Raw genomic sequence first — 24,180 nt, forward strand, 5'->3', positions numbered from 1 at the left:
TAATGTGAGGTGCACATGCAAGGATGAGGAGGTCATTGGAAAGGGTACTCACCCTGACAATGCGTGTGAGGTCATTTAACTTTTTGCGGCATTGGGCACCGGTCCTGGGGACGTCGCTGTTGGCTGACAGCTTGCTGGCGACATGCCTCCAGGCTCTCCTGTAGACGCGGACCGTCGCCTTCTTGCCATTGTCCGGGTACAAAACATGGCGCCTCTTCTCCACAGCAGCAAGCAGCACACTCAGATCATGCTCTGAGAAGCGCTGCACATGTTCACGGGCCTTCTCCATGTCTTCAGGCACTATTTGGGTCCAGCAGCAGTGTTCAGGCCTAGCTGGAGGGCTCCACTATCCAGGGCGTGGCAGCAGACACAGTCGACCCTTCCCCCTTAAGAGCTGGCCGGCGCCAGGGTGTCTGCTGTCAGTCACGAGATGGCCGCACCTGCGCTGCGCCCGGCCTCGGCGCTATCGATCACCACCTCCGGCTTAGCGCCCAAAGAGAGGCGTCCAACAGCAGTTTTAGCGCTCGCCCGAACTAGTAGGGCGAAGCTAATGAATATCGGAGAAGTGGCCTAGATTTGGCGGCGGCCGCAAACTTTAGCGGACGCCCCACTTTAGCGCCCCAAAAGTGGCGTCAATGAATTTCTAGGCCAAGGTTTCAGGTCGATGACCCTTCGTCAGAACCGGAAAAAGCTGGAGATGGAACAGATTTTAAGCAAGTGTTGGGGCAGGGAAAGGGGGAGGGGAGGAAAGAACAAAAGGGAAGGTCTGTGATAGGATGGAAGGCAGGAGAGATTAAGAGACATTAAGAGAGATTAAGAGATGGTGCAAGGCAAAAGGAGATGGTAATGGGACAAGTTAAGAAACAAAAGGTGGCTCTAGATAAAGTGTGAATGGCACTGGCAGAATGAAAGACAGTTGCCATGTGAGAGAGAGAAAAAAAAAGAAAAATAAATAAATGGAAAAAAAGGATAGGGGCAGAGGTTATGGTCTGAAATTGTTGAACTCGATGTTGAGTCCAGAAGGTTGTAAAGTGCCTAATTGAAAAATGAGGTGCTGTTCCTCGAGCTTACGTTGAGCTTCATTGGAACAGTGTAAGAGACCGAGGGCGGTGAGGTGCCTCCAAGTTGCCTCCAACTTGGCGAGATCAAGAAGAATTAGCCTATTAGTTTCTTTTTTTCCGCCAGCAAACTGCTTCTAGGAAAGGCTGAGAAGCAACATTGTGTGTGACATGAATCTTGTCATTCATGTGGAAATGACTTATGAAATGATACTGGGCGGCCTGCTGGTGGCGCTGTCCAGGGAGAGTATAACTACTCGGGCATGGGCCCAGCTTGCTCAGGACATTCTTTAACAGGAACTAGTGAAGGACACAACTAGATCTCCATGTTGAAAAACAGTTGATTAAAGCCTTGTTTAATACTCAGACCAAGTGCCTAGTAGTTGTCTTATGTCAGTGTGCGCGCACAAATTATAGCCCCCATCTCTGGCCTTCTTGCTGAATACGTTGAAAAGTGCTGCCCTTGTCAGATTTAAGTGACTCAATGCAGAAATGCAACTGCAAGGGCAGCAAGTAAACTTTGTTGGGAGAGCCAACAGCACTCACCTAATGAGGGAGTAATTAATGACAGCCGTAAAACACTCACATCTTCCTGATCAGCAGGATAACTAGATGGAAGTGCATCCATCGCACAGAAGACATAGCACAAAATAACAGATCTTATTAAAACCATTTGCTTTTCTGCGCAGGGGAGATTAAAATGGATTTTGTGTGTGATTTGAATTGATGTCTTTGCCACTGAAAGAAACTTTGATTTTGTTTAGTTTCTGGATAAACTCCAAACATTCGTGAGTAATCATTGCACATTAGGAGCCCCATCTCTCTCTCTCGTGTTTCCTTTCTCATTCTCCCCACTTTCTGGGGATAATTTGAACTTTGGGCAAGAGTGTAAAATGGGCAATATCGAATTAGCCGCACATTAGAGTCAATGGGGGTGGGGGGTGGAGTGGTGGGGGGGTGGAAATCAGGCCGGTCGTATAATAGGCGGTCAAATTGATAACATCCGTTTTACACTCTCGCCCAAATTTCAAATTATCCCCTCTCTCTTCACCTCTCATTCTGCCCTGGATTTGCTGGGCAGAGTGGAAGAAACCATGAATCCACTCCCTGTAGCACTAATGTTGCAAATTTTCACTCCCAGTGTGGAGCTCAGTGTCCCAGGATGGTGTGCCGGGAGCTGCTTCCACAAATTTCTGTTCTTTGATGGATGGAAGATCGTGGAGGGGGAGAGGGGGCATCCCTAATATGGAAGCAAAGCATTGGATTTGTAACCTGACCCCTGCGTTCCTGTGTTGTATGATACCCATATTTCACCCACTTGCCCATTTTCCATGTGTGTTGCAGGCATTTCAATTGTGGGAGGCATTAAATGCAAAGATTGAACAGGTTGAGGCTCTTTTCTCTAGAAAAGGGAAGACTGAAGGGTGACCTGATCGAGGTCTTTGAGATTATGAAAGGGTTTGAAAGGGTCGATGTAGAGAAGATGTTACCACTGGTGGGCGAGACCAGAACTAGAGGCCATAAATATAAGACAATCATTAATAAATCTAGTAGGGAATTCAGAAGAAACGTCTTTACCTAGAGAGTGGTGAGAACGTGGAACTCGCTACCACAAGGAGTGGTTGAGATGAGTAGCATAGATGCATTTAAGGGGAAGCTAGATAAACGCATGAGGGAGAAAGGAGTAGAACGATAGGTTGATGGGGTGAGATGAAGAGGAGCGGAAGGAGGCTCGTGTGGAGCATAAACACTGGCACAGACCTGCTGGGCTGAATGGCCTGTTTCTGTGCTGTAAATACTATGTAGTACACCCTATCTAATAAGACCAAATCTAGTCCCACCGATGTCCACACACATGCACTTTCTAGCAGGGGTGTAAATAGCAATGTGAAGCACGAACCATGCAGTTAGACCCATTGATCGTGTTCTAGAAATTCAATTGCAATCATTCAAAATATTACAAAGTAGACAAAACAAAGGAAACTTACTTCCTTATTAATATGTTTTGTAGAAACAGAACAGCATATTTATTTTACCTTAGCAGTTTATCCTCATCCTACGAGATGACAATATTGTGTTCTCGATCTCTTCTCCCCCACCCCCAGCCCTCTCTCCCCCACCCCCAGCCCCCTCTCCCCCACCCCCAGCCCCTGCGCCCCTGCACCAAGTACTGGCTCATGACCCAGCTAGGAGACTGTCACAACTGCTCATTGACAAACTCAAGTTACCATATCCCAGAAAAGAGGAAAATATCTGGAACAGAAGTGTCAGCAGATAACTGGATTGGCAGGGATGTCTGTTTACCTTTCCTAGTTATTTCTTCCTGTGTGGAGAGGGTGCTTTTCTAAAGGGGGGGCTTCTCTCGTGAATCAGCAGTGTGGTACTAAGCCATACAGGCCTGGAAGGTCTTTGGTGTGAACCCTGATCTGTACGGAGTTGGCTAATCTCAGGCTGGGTGGTAGTATCGGTGCTACAATTGGGGTCAGCACTCCTGGAGTACGGAAGTGGGAAAAATAATCAGCCTGGCATCCCACTCCTTTTTACTGTCCAGTCACCCAAGTTGGACAGCACATGTGTGTGAGTGTGGACATCAGGTGAGGACAGGATAGAGCTTGACTGTGAAGCCACCCAAAGTCAAATAGCCAACAAGATTCAAACAAAGGGCAAGGTCCGGCTGGACCCTATATTCTTACTGATGGAGGTTAAGTCAATTTTATGTGAAGAAGCTGTCATGAATCTTACCATTCATGTAGAAATGACTCATGAGATAACACTGGGTGGCCAGCTGGTGGCGCCGTCCAAGGAAAGTATAAATACTTGGGCGTGGGCCCAGCTTGCTCAGGACGTTTTTGTAACTAGGAACGAGTGATGTAACTAGAACTCATGGTTGTGAAACAGTTGATTAAAGCCTTGTTTTATTCTCAAACCAAGTGCTTAGTATTTTTCTTACGTCAGAACCATTATGTCCTGGTTCTATTGGTTGTAGACTGACAACATGCTCAGCTAATGGCCAGGGGCTTAGAACTTGGTTTGCCCAATATTCAATCTGGGACAGGACGACTGGAAGCATAAACCTATTGCTCTTGACTGAATTTTATGGGGGTGCATTTGGAATTGGACGGGGAGGCAAATCAGGTGGAATCGCATTATAGGACACGCCCTATATTCAGTTCTATTGAAGATAATGGGTGACCAATGCAATTCCGCCTGTTTGGCATTCCCACCCAAGCCCCCTCTATAATCTATTTAATTTTGCATATAGAATAATTTCTGAGAATGATTGATTCTGAATGAACTGAACATCGATTGAAGTGCTTTGTACTGACTCTGTGCAGAAGTTGATATTTAGTCTAAATAGGTCCAGGAGCAAATTTACTGTGGTTTTTAAACCAGGTTTCTCCACTCATTTCTGTAGGTACAGACTCCTGCTGGGATTTGATTTGTCACCATTCATCAAGATTGAAAGTCCAAGCCTGATCTGTCCTCCCCTGTTGCCCGCACACATTGAATTGCCAGCATGAGTCACTGGCTAGCAATCAAGGGAAGATTTTCCCTGTGCACTTTATGCAATGAAAGTATAAGGAATGGGTTTACAATAGATGGAGTGCATAGAAGTTCAAACCCTGAATAATGTTTCTCCCCAGCCCTGGCCTATTGTGGTCAATGTCAGTCCCCAAAAAGAAAAACTTGCATTTCTATAGCGCCTTTCATGACCTCAGGATGTCCCAAAACGTTTTACAGCCAATGAAGTACTTTTGAAGTGTGGTCACTGTTATAATGTAGGAAATGCAACAGCCAATTTGTGCACAGCAAGCTCCCACAGACAGCAATGTGATAATGACCAGATCATCTGTTTTAGTGATGTTGATTGAGGGATAAATATTGGCCCCAGGACACCGGGGAGAACTCCCCTGCTCTTCTTCAAAACAGTGCCAGGGGATCTTTTACATCCACCTGAGAGAGCAGACGGGGCCTCAGTTTAACGTCTCATTCTAAAGACAGCACCTCCGGCAGTGCAGCACTAAGTCTCTGTGGTGGGACTTGAACCCACAACCTTCTGACTCACTGAGCCACATTGAGCATACCGCCAACCCATTGAGATCAGCACAGAACGACAATCAAACCCACGGCTTCTCAATGCCACATAAGAACTTCCATTTATATAGAGCCTTTCCAGGTTCTCAGGACGTCCCAAAGTGCTTCTCGAATTACTTTTGAAGTGCAGTTACCGGTGTTGTGTTGGCAAATGCAGCGGATAAAGATAAGATCCCACAAACCTTAGTTATTCTGTTTTTGCCAGTGTCAGATAAGGGATAAATGTTGGCCAGGATACCTCCCCTACTCTTTGAATGGCGCCGTGACATATTTTATATCCACCTATACAGGCAAGGAGAGCATCAGTTTAGCATCTTGTCTGAAAGATGGCACCCTCAGCAATGCAGTGCTCCATCAGTAAGGCACAGAACTGTTAGCCTAGATTATGTGCTCAAGTCTTGGAGTGGGGCTTTGAACACACAAACATTCTGATTTAAGATACTCCCACCGACCCAAGCCCAGGCATTGGCACTTTAAGAGGTGAGCTTTGAGTGCTGACATCTCCTTACTGCGTTCAAAGCAAAGCACGGGAAAATAATACAGGCGAAACATGCAGTAAACCCCACCCCGGAAGAAAATGATAAAATAATATTGCAGTATTTGTGGCATTAAACAAAAATGTTCTGCTAGCCTTTGAAAGAGTTAAGCCTCTCATTATCATTTTGAATTATGTCAACCCCACTTCAGTTCAGCGTCACAGATTCCCTATTTATCATGTGGACCATTTGCCAGCTCGCATCCCCTGCTATCTGCCCTCTCTCCTCCTCCTCCCACCTCCTCCTCCTCCTCCTCCACTGCAGTCGCTTGTTGGAGCTGTGAGCGGACTTTCCCTGCCGGGGAGTGGAGCAGCACACCCTGTGCAGCCGAGGGCTCAGGGCTGTTTGTTGACTTACATTGATAGCAGCATTTGGTGCTGCACAGACGGAATCTTCTGCTAGCAGCTCACGACCATTTTGAGAGCGCACAGTCCAGCCTGCGCTGAAGTGGGAGATGTTTATTGTGGTGAGTTCACAGGGGGGGTGGCCCCTGGTTATTGAGCATGTTCTTGTCTTTCCCCCCTCCCCGAGCTTTAACAGATATTTATAATCAGACTGGAAATTGACTCCTGCAAGAGCACCTCTCTCAGTGTGCAACTGTCCAACTTCAGTCCCTTGTAAAACTTAGAAGAGTTAGACTAGAGAAAAAGGTAACTTGCTACTGAAATATCACCTTGCTCTGTTGAGGCTGTTGTGTGATTTAGGAAAATAGTCAAGAAAAGTTAATTTATATTAGTGGCTGTTCGAGCTAGTATCAGAAATGCTTGGAGCGGAGTTGAGTTAAATTTCTTTCTTAAAAAAACACATTTTTTTTGTCGTTCTTTATTGCAATATGGAAATTGATTTATGGAAGAATTGTTGAATCACTCGTTTTCCGGTCGATGATATCCGAGGGTCACGTGCAGTGACTGATATTAATTCTCTTTGTAATGTGGCTTTGTAAAGACATCAGAGGCACCCAAGCTGCTTACATACACCGGTGGAAATATATTGGTGCAGGTCCCAGTGATGGACTGGATTGGTGCCCTGGTCACGGTGGGCATGTTTTCCAGTGAGAATTGCACCTTTCTGCTTCACAGAACGAAAAAAATAGCCTGTAAATCATAACTCCATTCTGTACAGAACCCAAGTGTCCGGGTCTGTGCAGTACATAAAGGCCATGGGATTGCACAGATGAGTTGGTCCGAAATTTATACCGGCATGTAGTGATTGCATATAATGGTCAAAATCAGAGAAGACACTCAGTGTATTTTATTGCCTCGGGCAGGCATATTGATCTGCCTATTCCACTGGCGTGCCAACTCCCTTGCCTCACTCTCTCCATCCATTATGTACAGCCTTGTATCAGGGTCTAAGTCTAATGCATTGTGGAGCATCAGCTTTCCGTTGCTGCACTATTTAAACAAAAAATAAACAAAAGTCTGATCTAGGCATCTGTGCACACAGTCCTGAAGACCGATGCAGAAACCAGAACTGGCACCATTCCTGCAAGCAGTGCTCTGGGTACAGTCCTGGTGCAGTGCCCACAAAAACTGATGCAGGCACGGACCATGCAGCCAAGACCCGGACAGTGGACTGGCACAGCGCCCCGCAGCGTGACCCTGCTGCAGTGCTGGTATAGCATCCGCTGACTGGTCCGAGTTACAGTGTTACAGTGCCCGCGACACTGGCTGAGGTACAAGGCTCATGCAATTATCGGCAACACCAGCCCAAGTATGGGTCTGCGAAAGTACCCGTACCACTGGTCCAGATACAGGTCTGATATAGTATCCACAAGGATGGCTCAGGACTGATTCAGAACCTACAATATTAATGCAGGAATAATAAAAAAAAGAACTTGCATTTATATAGAGCCTTTCCCCACCTCAGGCCATACCAAAGCGCTTTACAGCCAATGAAGTACTTTTGGAGTGTAGTCACTGTTGTAATGTGGGAAACGTGGCAGCCAATTTGCGCACAGCAAGCTCCCACAAACAGCTCTGTGATAATGACCAGATCATCTGTTTTTGTGATGTTGATTGTGAGGGATAAATATTGGCCCCAGGACACTGGGGAGAACTCCCCTGCTCTTCTTCGAAACTGGTATCAGCAAAAGTTGTAAAAACCCAACTGGTTCACTAATATCCTTTAGGGAAGGAAACCCGCCGTCCTTACCCGGTCTGGGCCTATACGTGACTCCAGTCCCACACCAACGTGGTTGACTCTTAACTGCCCTCTGAAGTGGCCGAGCGAGCCTCTCAGCCAGGGCAGCTAGGAAAGGCCAATAAATGCTCTTTTCTGACTCTGGTCTTTCATATGTCCTGCTAACAGTGAGTTATTGATGGTAGACGAGGAGAGGTGCAGGGCCCAAACTGTTTTTCAAGCAGGAGGGGGAAGCTACAGTCGGAAGGAATCTGTAAGTGAAGAAAATCAGGCAGAAAAACCTGGAGCAAAACAGAAAAAGATCTTTGAAAAGACACTTCCCTAGAGAAAACTACAGTGAATGTGTAATCAACCATTGTGTAGTTACAATCAAAAGCTGACTATTAATACAAGCCAGGCAAAGAAATTCTGCTTAGTTAAGCAGTAATAAAATATGGTTGTCATCTGTCAGGAGGAAGAACATTTAATTTCACATGCAAGGCATCAAGCTGTACCTTTCAAGAATGTTTAAGTGGCCAAAAGCCTGACAGGCGTACTGCAGTATAAGGATCAAGAAATGGAAGTAGTTTAATCAAAATGCAGTTAGGCAATTAACATGTTTCAAATCATTCTACAGAGCTTGATCAGTAACACATAAAAGACAAAATCTCATCTCGAGTATCAGGTTTCATTCAATAGTATCCATGTTGATTTCCTTCAATTATTTTGGAGAAATCAAGATGAAAGACCAAGGCCGATAGTGCAGGACACTACTGAGGTTCAAAAGAGATGGGAAGAAGATGATGTCAATCAAGAAATAGTGGTCAGGAAAAAGAAAGAAAGAAAGAACTTGCATTTATATAGCGCCTTTCACGGCCACTGGAGTCGATGAAGTACTTTTGAAGTGTTGTAATGTGGGAAACGCGGCAGCCAATTTGCGCACAGCAAGCCCCTACAAACAGTAATGTGATACTGACCAGATAATCTGTTTTTAGTGATGTTGATTGAGGGATAAATATTGGGAGAACTCCTCTGCTCTTCTTCGAAATAGTGCCATGGGATCTTTTACATCCACCTCGGTTTAATGTCTCATCCGAAAGACGGCACCTCTGACTTGCCTTTTAACAGCCTGTAAACGGAGGAAGTGACCAGAGAAGGAGGTGAGAAGCACCACAGGAGGTTCTGGGAGAGAATAATTAAGAGTCGGAGATGGTGAGATGAATCTTGATTTCAACATAGTGCGAATACCAGGAGCAGGAAGTGTATGTGGGACACCATATTTGAGCTTGATTAGGGAAATATAGATTAGCATGTTGGATACAAGGGATTTTCAGGTGAGTTGATTTTCCTGTGATTCATGTTTCTGATTTCACATTGCCAAGTTTGAGCAGTTTTTCCACTGAATAATGTTAAATATTTGATCCGAGTATTGAGGAAGAGTTTCCGCTTTGGGCGCAAGTTAGGCTCAAATTTGCGCTAGTTTTGAGAAGTGTTTTTCTCCCCTCAAGTTTCTGCTCAAACTCATTTGCATATCGCCGAATGTAAAATCTGCCATGAACCAGCGCAATCGGGCAGCGTTTTAGAACGTAAATGTTTTTAAAAAAAATTTGCTTTAAAAAATCTTTCTCGATATATTTAAGAGTGGTAACTTGGTAAAGTTTGATTAATACAGCTTAAAATTGGTTTGCCGCAAAAAAATAAGCATTTTTAATCAGAGTGTCGAGTCCACCACCCGTGAGTAACCCGATTTTAAACACCTGAAAATGACTTTAAAAACTTTACAGAACCATTTGCTCGCTATATTGGTGTACAGTAGTCAGTTTCTTAGTAAGTTAAAAAAAATATTCAAAGGGAGAGAAATTGGGTATGTAGCGCCACCTATTAGCGCCTAAAGAGGGCAGTCAGTGGCTGTAGCGCCACTGGCCGTGCCTCCCATGATATTCAGCGGGGGCGCTAATGGTGGCGTTAGCCTGTTGCATTGCGTCGCCACCGATGATGTCATCGGTGTGCGCAGTGCCCCATTAGCGCCCCGAGGCCTTGCTGTGCCGGCAGTGGCGCAAATTAAGGTGGAGGTGCGGGGCGGCTGCCTTTTTCGGCGGCCGCCTGCCAGCACCTCCATCCCGGCCTCCTGCCACCCTCCCCCCCCCGTGGCATTGCCGGCTGTCTCCCGAGAGCCCGGCACTTCTCCTTGGTGTCGGGCTCTTTTGCTGGCACTCGTGGTGGGGATCGCGCTGTTGTAGGCCCCTCCCCCTTAACAATGGGAGGAAGGCCTGCAGTACCGCAGCGTGCCGTGCCGCAGCGTGTGGTCGTGACGATTAGTGTCCTTGCGCCCAAAAGAAGCAGCTTAATTTTAAGAGCCTCTTCGAAGGCCCGCACACGAGCGCAATTAGCGGAAAATCGCCACGGTGATTAATTCAATGTGGGGGCCTGGCCAGTTCTATGGGCGAGGCCAGCTTCTAGCGCGATGTTTTTTTTAAACTAGCGCAAAAGATCGCGGAAGCTCGATTTGTGCTGGACGTAATTTGCGCTTGAAATTCCGTGGTCTTTTGAGCCGGTTTGGCCGACTTTAGGTGAAATGCGCTGAGAAAACACCGCAGCCTAGTGGAAACTCCGGCCATTATCTTTTTTTGATGGAAACAACCGAGATCCTCCTCAAAAATAACTATTTACTATTAGTTAGAGGGCTGCAATTTGTTGTATGGCTCCAAAATGCTTAATCAGTCCATAGTGCAAATCGATCAGTTCTGGGAACTCAAGGCACCATTTTGGAATCTGAAATACAAAGCAGCCATGTTGGATATCACTGAGGAAAGATTCACTTATTTGGGTGGTGGATGAACGGTGTTCAAGTTTTCACCACTGACTTGATGGAGCAGGTTTTAGGGGCTCAGTGGGTGTCCGCTGTGGCTCAGTGGGTAGCACACTCACCTCTGAGTCAGAAGGTTGTGGGTTTCAAGTTTCACTCCAGAGACTTGAGCACAAAAATCTAGGCTGACACTCCCAGTGCAGTGCTGAGGGAGTGCTGCACTGTTGGAGGTGCCGTCTTTTGGATGCGATGTTAAACCGAGGCCCCATCTGCTCTCTCAGGCGGACATAAAAGATCCCATGGCACTATTTTGAAGAAGAGCAGGGGAGTTCTCCCCGGTGTCCTGGCCAATATTTATCCCTCAATCAACATCACTAAAACAAATTATCTGGTCATTATCACAATGCTGTTTGTGGGAGCTTGCTGAGCGCAAATTGGCTGCCGCGTTTCCTACATTACAACAATGACCATACTTCAAAAAGTACTTCATTGGCTGCAAAGCACTTTGCGACATCCTGAAGTCGTGAAAGGCGCTATATAAATGCAAGTCTTTTCTCATTGGTCCTTTTGTCGCCCCTTTGTTCCATATGTTCATATGTTGGTTTTGGCACGTCCGTTCTACATTCCGAATCGGATGCAGGAATCCCTATAAATATGGGAACACTGGGGCCAGTGGACATTTCCAATATCATTATGTTTTGTGTATATAATTATTATCCAGCTAGACCCTAGAGTTTATAATCCACAGTTATTAATGGTGAACTTTCCCATATATTGCTTGAAATGTCAAACATAAGCAATTGAAAATATTCTTTGTAATTTGTTTGCTATTGGTGATGTATTAGTTTTCCATATTGTACAGGAAATCAATTTGACAAATGACGGTAGCCTAAATCTGGTAACAATAACTCCCAATCACAGAGCCAGCAAGAAGCATCACATATTAACTGATTAATATATATATAAAGAAAGCTGGGCTTGCATTTATATCGCATCTTATCATATTGCTCAGCACATTACATACAATCAGTCATTTTGAAGTGAGTGACTTGTGTAGACAAACAAAGCTGCACGCGGGAAGGTTCTACAAGCAGTAGTGAATTCAGTGACCCATTAACCTTTTTAAGGTGCGTTGACTAGGAAACCATGCAGCTCTCAAACACAAGCAAAATACTGCGAATGCTGGAAATCTGAAATGTAGACAGAAAAAGCTGGAAACACTCAGTCGGTCAGGCAGCATCTGTGGAGAGAGAAACAGAGTTAACGTTTCAGGTCGACGATCTTTAATCAGAGGTGTTGCCTGACCTGCTGAGTGTTTCCTGCATTTTCTGTTTTCAAACCGTGTAGCTCCCGGCTCACCTTTTAATAAATATCTTTAATGTCTCCCTGAACCACTGAGACAAGCAGATAGAATCTTGCTTTAATAGTTCATTTGAAGGACCTCTGACAATGGAGTAATCCCTCAGTGTCGTGTTGGAGTAGGGCTTGATCCCATAACCCTCTGACCCAGAGTCAAGAATGCAACAAAATGAGCCAAGCTGACAGATGTTCACATAGGTACATAGATACATAGAAGATAGGAGCAGGAGTAGGCCATTCGGCCCTTCGAGCCTGCTCCACCATTCAATGAGATCATGGCTGATCATCCAAATTCAGTACCCGGTCCCTGCCTTTTCCCCATATCCCTTGATCCCTTTAGCCTTAAGAAATATATCCAACTCTTTCTTGAATATACTTAATGAACTGGCCTCCACTGCCCTCTGTGGCAGAGAATTCCACAGGTTCACCACTCTCTGGGTGAAGAAATTCCTCCTCATTTCAGTCCTAAATGGCTTACCCCTTATCCTTAGACTATGACCCCTGGTTCTGGACTCCCCGGCCATCAGAAACATCCTTCCTGCATCTAGTCTGTCCAGGCCTGACAGAATTTTATAGGTTTCGATGAGATCCCCTCTCAATCTTCTAAACTCCAGTGAGTATAAGCCCAATCGACCCAATCTCTCCTCATACGTCATTCCTGCCATCCCAGGTATCAGCCTGGTGAATCTTCGCTGCACTCCTTCCATGGCAAGAACGTCCTTCCTCAGGTAAGGCGACCAAAACTGCACACAATACTCAAGGTGTGGTCTCACCAAGGCCCTGTACAACTGTAGCAAGACATCCTTGTTCTTGTACTCGAACCCTCTTGCTACGAAGGCCAACATACCATTTGCCTTCTTAACCGCCTGCTGCACCTGCATGCTTACCTTCAGCGACTGGTGTACAAGAACACCCAGGTCTCTTTGCACTTCCCCTTCTCCCAAACTATTACCATTCAAATAATAATCTGCCTTCCTGTTTTTGCCACCAAAGTGGATAACCTCACATTTATCCACATTATAGTGCATTTGCCATGTTTCTGCCCAATCACCCAACCTGTCCAAATCGTGCTGGAGTTTCACGACATCCTCCTCACAGCATACCCTCCCCCCCAGCTTTGTGTCATCTGCAAATTTGGAGATATTACATCCAATTCCCTCGTCCAGATCATTAATATATATTGTGAACAGCTGGGGTCCTAGGACCGATCCTTGCGGTACCCCACTAGTCACTGCCTGCCACTCGGAAAACGACCCGTTTATTCCAATTCTTTGCTTTCTGTCCGCCAACCAGTTCTCTATCCAAGTCAATACCTTGCCCCCAATCCCATGTGCCTTAATTTTGCACGCTAATCTCTTATGCGGGACCTTATCGAAAGCCTTCTGAAAGTCCAAATACACCACATCCACTGGTTCTCCCTTATCTATTTTACTAGTTACATCCTCAAAAAATTCCAGTAGATTAGTCAAGCATGATTTACCTTTTGTAAATCCATGTTGACTTTGTCCAATCCAGTCACTGCTTTCCAAGTGCTCTGCTATTACATCTTTTATAATAGACTGATATTGCAGAGGAAGGCAAGGGAACTGATGAGCGGCAAAGAAGGAACATGAGAGGAATGTAGTGGAAAATGTAAAGGATGCCAGCAAAGTATATCAGGAGCAGGAGATGGGTGCAGAAAAGCACTGGATGGTGTACCAGTGGCAGTGAGGAGGTGGTGTTTGAGGACAAGGAAGTGGCTAAATCATCATTTTGTGACTTTTTTAGCCATGGGTGAGGAGGAAGGGTGAGATGCCTGAGTTGAGCGAGGAGGATAAGAACCGACTGGAAACTCATTTTAGTGTCACGGGGATGACAAGTACAAAGGTTCAGGAAGCTCTCGACTCTGACACTTTCCATCTAAGGGTTCTGGTGGAATTGGCTGAGGAGATTGCGAATCTTTTCACCAAAATCTTTCAATGCTCGTTGGAATCTGTCACTGTCCCAAAGGATTGTCCAAAATGTTTTTTTCATTGATATCGCTCTTGTGAAGCGCCTTGGGACGTTTTTACTGTGTTAAATGCGCTATATAAATGTAAGTTGTTGTTAATGGAAAGTAGCAAATCTGAGCCTCTGAGCGAGGGATATACCATCGCATTGCAGATCTGTGAGCCTCACCTTGATTGTGGAGTGTGTTCAAGGCTTTAATGAAATGAAAAATATCTTCTTGATTGTGGAGCGGGTAAACAGTGTGCAAGGTTACACTGTTAATTCTATAGAGGAGGTCTTGTGGGCCTAATGGTCCTTCCTCACCCTTCTTTTCCTACGTTATTATGTTGCTTTTACCATTTCCTTTTCACAGTTCAACTTGGACGTGTCTCTCTGTGTAACATGCTTCAGTCTGTGTGTTATCCTGTGTCCAATACAATCCTCTCTGTGGGTTGTTCTGTATGCCACGCACTCCTCCTTGTGTGTTATCCTATGGAGATCATCAGCAAAGTGATGGACGGTGTCGTCGACACTGCTATCTAGCGGCACTAACACACCAATAACCTGCTCACTGATGCCCAGTTTGGGTTCTGCCAGGACCACTCAGCTCCAGACCTCATTACAGCCTTAATCCAAACATGGACAAAGGAGCTGAATTCCAGAGGTGAGGTAAGAGTGACTGCCCTTGACATCAAGACACCGAGTGTGGCATCAAGGAGCCCTAGTAAAATTGAAGTCACTGGGAATCGGGGAAAACGCTACACTGGCTGGAGTCATACCTAGTACAAAGGTTGTTGGAGACCAATCATCTCAGCCCCAGGATATCGCTGCAGGAGTTCTTCAGGGCAGTGTCCTAGGTCCAATCATCTTCAGCTGCTTCATCAATGACCTTCCCTCCATCATACGGTCTGTAATGAAATCTGTTTGTCTTGATCCTGTATTCGTTTTGCACTCATGTATATTACCCTCCCCCACTGTGTATAGTTTCACTTCCTCTTTCCCGACTAACCTGGGAGGTTCCAGGTCTTGGCTCTTGGCTCCGCCCCTGACTTCTCTTACATAAAGATCCCAGGATCTGTATGACTCATTCCTGTGAACCAGTCGGCGTGTTGAGATGTTAGCTCTGATCTTAGTGATTAAAAGCCAACTTGTTTAAGTCTATAACTTCTAGTTTTGTGGTTATTGAAGGCCCATCACAGTCAAAAGTGGGAATGTTCGCTGATGATTGCACAGTATTCAGTTCCATTCGCAACTCCTCCGATAATGAAGCAATCTGTGCCCGCTTGCAGCAAAACCTGGACAACATTCAGGCTTGGGCTGATAAGTGGCAAGTAACATTCACGTCACATAAGTACCAGGTAATGATCATCTCCAACAACAGAGTGTCTAACCACCTCCCCTTGACATTCAACAGCATTTCCATCACCAAATCCCCCACCATCAACATACTGGGGGGTCACCATTAACCAGAAACTTAATTGGACCAGCCACATAAATACTGTGGCAACAAGAGCAGGTCACAGACTGGGTATTCTGTGGTGAGTGACTCACCTACTGACTCCCAAAGCCTTTCCACCATCTACAAGGCACAAGTCAGGAGTGTGATGGAATACTCTCCACTTGCCTGGATGAGTGCAGCTCCAACAACACTCAAGAAGCTCAACACCATCCAAGACAAGGCAGCCTGCTTGATTGGCACCCCATCCACCACCTTAAACATTCACTCCCTCCACCACTGGCGCACTGTGGCTGCAGTGTGTACCATCTACAAGATGCACTGCAGCAACTCGCCAAGGCTTCTTCGGCAGCACCTCTCAAACCCGCAACCTCTACCACCTAGAAAGGCAAGGGCAGCAGGCGCATGGGAACACCGCCACCTCCAAGTTCCCCTCCAAGTCACACACCATCCTGACTTGGAAATATATCACCTTTCCTTCATCGTCACTGGCTCAAAATCCTGGAACTCCCTCTCTAACAGCACTGTGGGAGTACCTTCACCACACGGACTGCAGCGGTTCAAGAAGGAGGCTCACCACCAGCTTCTCAAGGGCAATTAGGGATGGGCAATAAATGCTGGCCTTGCCAGCGACGCCCACATCCCATGAATGAATAAAAAAAAGATCACTGCTGTTGAACACTTGCAATCTTTCAGACTTTTGTTTTAATGATGCCCCAGAGCACCAGCGATTACTTTCAGTTTAAATGATAGATTCTTTCGAGAATGAATATGAACAGCTGGGCGTCTGGTGCAAAGGCCATGCACTGCAGCCTGTTTAAGTATTTAACACTGCAGTGACTTGCAGGGAAAATATAAGTGATCAGCATCGGAAAGAGAAGGCGGGTCATGTATGACCAGAGCTGGATCGGCAGTTGTCCATTTTCTGGCCAGGTAGTTGGCAGGCTTGCCCTCATTTTTATAGAAGGTGGACTCGGTGGCAAAAATCCAGTTTTGATCTGTGTGGTCCAGTTTTCATCTTGGTGTCCAGACCAGTCATCATCTCAGTCCCTGCAATGTGAGGGATCATAGGGAAAGAGCAGGGAGAGTGGGACTAATTGGAGAGCTCGTTCAAAGAGCCGGCACAGGCACGATGGGCCGAATGGCCCCCTTCTTTGCTGTATGATTCAATGGTTCTCTATGATTCTATAGGGCTCTATGTGATTCTATGACTCTAGGATTCTATATGATTCTCTGATTCTATATGATTCTACAATGATTCTATAGGGCTCTGTGATTCTATGATTCTATATATTTCTATATGATTCTATGATTCTAATCAGCTAAAGTCCAGCCTGTTATTAACAGCATCTGTTCGACCAATCCAAGCACACCACGAAGCATGTGACAGAAGCAGCCTGAAGGAGTGCATGTGGCGCGTGAGGCATGCGGGTACAGAAAACGGAGAAATTATTTAAAGTAGCTGACACTGGGGCGGCGGGGGGCGGACACTGGGGTGGCGGGGGGCGGGGCGCTCAGATTTACGAAGTGATTTGTTTTATTTTCTGGAAGCCAAGGCTTCCATCACGAGGCTCTCCTGACAGGATGGACCACAGCTCTTCTGATGCTGCACATTGGTGGAGTGACCCCACTTCCTCCGGCGGGCTGAAAGTGTGTCCGGGGTAAAGTCAGGCCTCAGCATTTACTGGCTCACTACAAAATGTGACTGCCCCACGGTCACCGTGAGCTTCTCTGTTCCCTTTAATGGCGCTTTGGTACTGGAGACAAGGCGAATGAGATTATTCCTTGATGTGAACATTCTTTCTCGGATACCAAATTAATTTAAATGCCAATGATGAGGTTTGTCTTATTGAGGAGAATCTGAGCAATTGGATATTAGAACATAAGAAATAGGAGCAGGAGTAGGCCATTCGGCCCCTCGAGCCTGCTCCATCATTCAATAAGATCATGGCTGATCTTCGACCTCATCTTCACTTTCCTGCACTATCCCCATATCCCTTGATTCCATTAATATTCACGAATCTATTGACCTCAGCCTTGAGATATTAGTTCTGTTCAACTAAAAGAAAGGATATTTATCAATAAAATACTCTTATTTGTTTTACATTTGGTTGCTGTCAATCATCTTCAGGCCTAACCCTTCTGCCCGGAGCCCTAGCTCTCTCCTAAGCCCTGTTTGCTTTTGAATTCGGCAAAGATGGCAACCCCACATCTACTTACCTCCTGAAATGTTTACTCTCACCTGTCTCTCACTTTGTGTCCACAGGCAGGTACTAGTTTTGTCCAGCACTATAACTTGAACCATCTGTTTAATGTGCGCCAATGCTTTTCATTACAAACATGTAATTAATTTAATTTCATTGAGATGTAATTAGCAGCATTTTCCATGACCTAATTTTCAATTCCAAGCCTGCTCAGCAATCTCATTATCGTGTTCTGTCACATCCACTACCCAAAAGCTACTGCTAACTATTTATATTTTAAACATTAAGAATTCATGCAGTTTCTGTCACCTTCATCAGTCTCCCTCCAGCTCGTGCAGCTTCTTATTCTTTCGGCAGACGCTGGTTTCACTTTGCCTTTGCAGCTTTTGGAGACAGCGAGGGAGTATGAAGGCGATAGCGAAGCTTTTTAGGAATTCATGGAATGTCGGGTGGAATACGCCTTGGGTGGTGGTGCAAATTTGGCGATAGAACAACGGCAACTCGTTTCACACTTAACGTAGCAGAAAATCGGGCCGAATGTAAAACGGGCTGTCAGTTCGCTTTTTGCCCAAGATGAATATGTTTAAATCTTACGAGATTCCCAATTTTGAATGAGGAAAAAACCTTTTGCCCATCTAGCCTGCTCCTTCCATATCTCGTGTATAATTGTCTCTCTAATAGACTCTACCCACCTCGTTTAATCGCATGAGGAAAGGTTTGGTAAGGTTTCTTCCTGACCCACAAAGGTAAATAAAATAAAATTCCAGAATCTCTATATCCTACATTCTACGCAGCCGACTAGCTCCTCTACTTGATGTGACATTTCCACGGAGGCATCAGCTCGGGATCCAGCATGTCCCACATGGCATTCAGTCATTTCTCTCTGAACTTATCCTTAGCATTCGCAACCATGCTTCTAACCAGATAATTAATCAGCGCAGCATCAAAATGCTTTAGCTGGGAATTCAGTCCACAGATTCAGTACTGTGTGGGAGGGGAAAATCCTTCTAATCTCAAGTCTTGCCTCAGGTTTGATAATCATGGACTCTCATCTTACAGTTCTGTCCTCTCCATTCAAATTGAATAACATGCTTGCATTTACATTATCCATTCCTCTGAGTGTTTTAAAACCTGATAGAGTTAGTGTTGATTACTGGTATAATTGAAAGGAAAAAAGCGAAAGAACTTTCATTTCTACAGCCCCTTTCACGACCTCAGGACGTCCCAAAGTGCTTTACAGCCAATTAAGTACTTTTGAAGTGTAGTCACTGTCGTATGGTAGGGTTCAATTAGTGTCAGTTAGTAGCATAGGCAGGGGTGATTACTGGTATAGTTAGTGGTGGTTACTTGTAATCAGATACACAAGGGATTTCCTAGTTATCTCGTTAGTTGTGTAGTGAGGGGAGATAGTAAAAGGCAGACTTGCATTTATATAGCGCCTTTCACGACCACTGGACATCTCAAAGCGCTTTACAGCCAATGAAATACTTTTGAAGTGTGGTTACTGTTATAATGTAGGAAACGCAGCAGCCAATTTGCGCACAGCAAGCTCCCACAAACAGCAATGTGATAATGACCAGATAATCTGTTTCTGTTCTGTTGGTTGAGGGATAAATATTGGCCAGGACACCGGGGAGAACTCCCCTACTCTTCAATATAGTGCCATGGGATCTTTTATGTCCACCTGAGAGAGCAGACGGGGCCTCGGTTTAACGTCTCATCCAAAAGACGGCATCTCCGACAGTGCAGCGCTCCCTCAGCACTGCACTGGGAGTGTCAGCCTAGCTTTATGTGCTCAAGTCTCTGGAGTGGGACTTGAATCCACAATCTTCTGACGCAGAGGCGACCCACTGAGCCATGGCTGACAGTGTAGGATTAATCACGGACGGATAGATGAGTCTCAATCTGAATTGGGGTCTGATCAGAGCAATCTGTCGGTCAGTCATCATCAAGAAGCTGACCAGAGAAACTGCGAGATCTCACCATTGAGGTCTTACCTCAGCCAGCTCCTGTAGCGATCAACCTCTTGCTGCTCTTCCAGTTAGATCCTATCGTCCGTGGTCCTTGGACTTCCATGGAAGCTTTTCCCTGCTGGGACTAATTCCATCGCCTTCAGAAGATACTGTTCTTCAACTAATAACTAGAAAAACATGTGTACCCGACAAATTAGGTCAAACTCTTTGAGGAAATAATGTTGTGTATTGACAAAGGGTTTGTTATATCTATAGGTGTTGTGTGCATATATTTCAAAATGTGTTTCATAAGTTGTCTTGTTGATCAAACTAAAGTACACGGTGTTACAGCAGCATAGAAAGGAAGTTGTCTAAAGGACAGAAAATGAAAGTAGTGGTTAATGGATGTTTTTTGGACTGGTGGGATGTAAACAGTGACATCGCCAAGGGTACAGAGTCTTAAGAACCATTGCTGGGGCCCCAACTCCAATATTCCAATCCACGTTTTGTGACAGAGGCAGTCTGCGAGGTGATTGACACAGCAAGTGTTCAGGCAGCGTGCATGAGCCAGGAGCAGATGGCTGAGGGAGGAGGTGATAATTACTAAGTTGGTTTTGCTTAAGAACCAGAACACGGGAACAGCAGTGAGGCGTTCGGCTTCTCGAGCCAGCTCCGTCGTTTTGGTTCTCTCTCTTTAATCCCATTTTCTTGCTTTTCTCCACGTGTTTAATAACCTTACTTCCTAAATAAGTGTCTATCTCCTTTTTAAATACCTCAATCGACTTTGCATTGTGTCCTTCTGAGCCTGTGTGTGTTTCACATCCTCACAACCTGTGTGCGAAGACCTTTATTTTGACCGACTTCACGTGAATTTTAAGATAATGTCCCCCTATTCTGAATTCTCCTTCTCAAGATTCTAGATTCTTCTACTAGGAGAAAGAGTCACTCCCGGTCTCACCTGTAACCCAAGTTTATCCAGTCTCATCATAGCCCAAGCCCAGTGTTTCTGCACCTCATCACTGGGATTTGATCCCTCTAAATTATGTGTGTGTGCGTGTGTGTAAGTTGAGTAATGCCCGATACGAGACTCCCAAAACAAGCGCTCTACTCGGAGCTCCGACACGGCAAGAGAGCCTCAGGTGGGCAAAGGAAACGCTTCAAGGACACCCTTAAAGCCTCCTTGAAAAAGTGCATCAACCCCACCGACACCTGGGAATCCTTGGCCCAAGACCGCACAAAGTGGAGGAGAAGCATCCGGGAAGGCGCCGAACACCTCGAGTCTCTTCACCGGGAGCAAGCGGAAGCCAAGCGCAAGCAGCGGAAGGAGCGCACGTCAACCCAAGCACCCCTCCCACCTGCCCCTTCAACCACCATCTGCCCCACCTGTGACAGAGACTGTGGGCTGGATTTTCATTCAGAAGTCAGGAAGGAGGTGGGACTACAACTTTCGGGTTTTAGTCCCGCCTCCATCGAGATGCGGCCAATCCACGCAATTTTCACTTGATTGACCTTGTTGAGCCTGCCCAGCGGGCTCAGCAGGCCAATTAAGGGCCACCCGGCAACAGGTGATGTCACAGACTGAAATTTCATCTGTCAAGACGTGTTGACAGATGAAATATTGGTGTTTCACAGCTGCTTGAAGCTGTCAAACACTGACAGTCTTACTTCCAACCTGAGTCCTTCTACGCAGACTCAGTTAGAAATCTCGCCGGCACTGAAAGCTGCAGGCTGTCACTTTTGACAGATCGCAGCCATTCTGCTTTCTGTGCCGGCTGAATGATGGACTCCCGAAGCCTAGAGGAAGGAAGGCTGTAAAAGTAAGTACAGGTAATTTAAACTTCTTCACACACTTTAGACACACCAAACACACTTACCTTTGCACTCATGCACCCATCACTCACCTGAACACCGACATCTCGGCCCCTCCAAGTCCTTCAACCTGACGGCCCGACTCCTCTAACTTGGCGTGGTTTGGAGCCGTCGGGAATCCCGCAGTTCAACCTTCAAAATAGGGATTAGGCTAAAAACTGCCTGTTAACTACCTGTTAACAGGCAGTTAATTGGCACTAATCCCTTCCCGCCTCGGGTCGGCGGGTCCCAGTGCGGGGCGGATACCCGCCTCCTTTGAAACTTACATGGAGGCGGGTTTTGGGCGGGATGGTGTCGGGACCCCCGAATTTGGGATTTTAGCCCCCCCGCACGCCTAAAAGCCCGCCTCATGGCACACTGAAAATCGACCCCTGTGGGTCCCGCATTGGACTCATCAGTTACCTGAGAATTCATTTTTAGCGTGGAAGCAAGTCATCCTCGGTTCCGAGGGACTGCCTACGAAGAAGAAGAAGAGAAGTTGAGTAGGACAGGATCGGTCTCAGCTGTGCCTACCCATCATTGGTGATTAGAGTAGATCCTGTGGCCCTCACCATCTGCTAACGCGTATTGGAAAATTGTGAGCAATGTGCAAGTGAGGACTCTGAAAACCTATCCCCTTGTCTAGCTTCAAACATAGAATCATAGAATCATAGAAATATTAATGCAGAAGGAGTCCATTTGACCCATTGTACCTGCCCTGGTGCGAGCTCCGCATTGGAGCTCTCTACAATAATCCCATTACTTTGTTCATTCCTCATACCCTTTGATATTTTCCTTCTTGAAGTGTTCATTTAATTTCCTTTTTAACATTAAAATTGACACCTTGGTCGTGATACCAGAAGTCTACTAATGCCAGTGGAATGGTAACCTCCCCATCTCGCACCCCCGCCCCCCGCCGGAGTCAATACCTTCAAGAAGAAAAAACTGGTGAAAGAAAACCAAAAGACAGATTCTACTAGTTAGTCAGTGGTGCTTACTTTCTAATGACAGGCAGTGTACTCAGGAGATTAGAGAGGGCCTATTTATCCTCTGTCACACACAACCGCACCATCTGTCTCACACATAAGCAAGGTAGATTCAAGTCTGCGCAGGGAGGTGGATTTAACTTGATGGATTTTCAGGTTACACACCTTCCAGTGCAGTGGAAGCCTCTCTTGTTTGGATGTGTCAAAAAACTCTTTTGAATACAAATATTGGCAGTGGTCTTGGGGGAGGATAGTGTCAGCCTGGGGACGATAATGTTGGAATTGGAGAGGGTAATGGCAGCCTGAGTGACGGCAGTGGTGGCCTGGGGTAAGAATGACAGCGGGAAGGGAAGTAAAGTAGATGCAGGGACAGGCTAGAATTGGCACCTTTTGCAAAGTCCAAAATGAAACAGAGGGCAGTATGGGAGCATAGATGGGACAGAATGGGGCCCACCACTGAGTAGCCAGACGGAGGAACTGGATAGGCGCTGGACTGGAGGAGGATTCCCTCAAAGTCTTGGCGTAAGAAAACTCACTACACACTTGGTTCGAGTATAAGGCAAGGCTTTAATCAACTTGTTTCAAAACATGGAGGTCTAGTTATCTTTCACTAGTTCCTGTTTACACAATGTCCTGGGCAAGCTGGGCCCATGCCCGAGTATTTATACTCCTTGGACGGCGCCACCAGCTGGCCGTCCAGTGTTATTTCATGAGTCTTTCTTCATGGATCATAAGATTCATAACAGCCCTAATATTGAGTGCATTATAAGGTACAGAAGCAAATTGGGCGAGGGTAGGGTAGGGGGGGGGGTGGAAATGGGCTTTTACATTTCTTTAGGATCTGGTTTACACCTTAAAAGTTTCCGGACAACCCAATCAAAAACAGGACAGTCCGACCCAAAACTGGGCAGGTGTCAATGCCATGCAGTCATCAGCAAGTACGGCAGCTGGCTGGATTAAGATCCCCTTGAATTGCAACTTCTTAGCTGAAGATGGTCACGGGGAACAAGCAACCAACTACCTCCATACAGATCCTGGCTACATCGATTAAAACGCTACCGACTGTGGGAGAATGTAGTCCTTACTCCCTCAAGGAAACTCACAAGGTTGAAACTGGGGGGAGGGGAAGTGTTCTCGACTTCCTGTAATGCCGTATTGTATTGCAGACACTCAATGCCGATGGGTACTGCAGTGTTAGCATCTAGCCCTCCTGAGATTTGTTAGACTCTTCTTTTCCTTTAAGCATATTTAAAACCTTGCTCTTTCAACTCTCCCTCTATATTGTATGATTAAAAAAAGCAGTGCTACCACTCTGTGCTGGTTCTATACTTGCTGTATGTGTTCCACACGACATTTAAATTTTCGACACTCGTCCAGTTGATGGCGCAGCAATTAATGACAAAATATTTGTTCACTTGTATTTAATACTCAGCAAGAGGAGTCGGGTTGCAGTGAATTTTGATTCTGCTGCTGTGGATCTGTGAAATTAATTAATTTATATTCAAAATTTAACTCTCTGTTGTGGCAAACAGAGCAAGGACACCAGGGAGGTGCTTGTGCCCCAATGCATTGTACTGTTGGCAGAGATTTTGATCTCTGTGGTCTTGCCATGGGGATACACTGAATCAAGGGCGAGGCACTGACTTGAAGTGAGGGTATTGAGTGTCAAAGGGAGGATGTCAGCAGGTTGTCCACTCTATCCTCAGGGCTGGAGAAACAGAGCCTGGGCTCGACACTGGCCTTTCACCTCTAAGTAGGATGAAAATCTTCTCCGTCATTTGACCATAAAGG

The 24,180-nt window shown here is 45.9% G+C and overlaps 1 protein-coding gene across 2 annotated transcripts in view; it reads left to right on the plus strand.

Moving 5' to 3' along the window:
- The window catches only part of LOC147099965 (synaptic vesicle glycoprotein 2B-like), a 199,840-nt gene that overhangs the window by 53,466 nt on the left and 122,194 nt on the right, over window positions 1-24,180 (plus strand). Inside the window, exon 1 of one of the 2 annotated variants that reach the window (XM_085968510.1) lies at window positions 5,943-6,155. The exons of the other annotated variant lie outside the window; for it this stretch is intronic. The gene's annotated coding sequence lies outside the window, so the exon portion shown is untranslated. Of the gene's footprint in view, window positions 1-5,942; window positions 6,156-24,180 lie in introns of those variants that run through there. 2 annotated transcript variants of the gene reach the window in all.

This window comes from Somniosus microcephalus, chromosome 27, assembly GCF_052327205.1.
Source record: "Somniosus microcephalus isolate GS21.2 chromosome 27, FLI_Smic_1.0, whole genome shotgun sequence".
Lineage (NCBI taxonomy): Eukaryota > Metazoa > Chordata > Chondrichthyes > Squaliformes > Somniosidae > Somniosus > Somniosus microcephalus.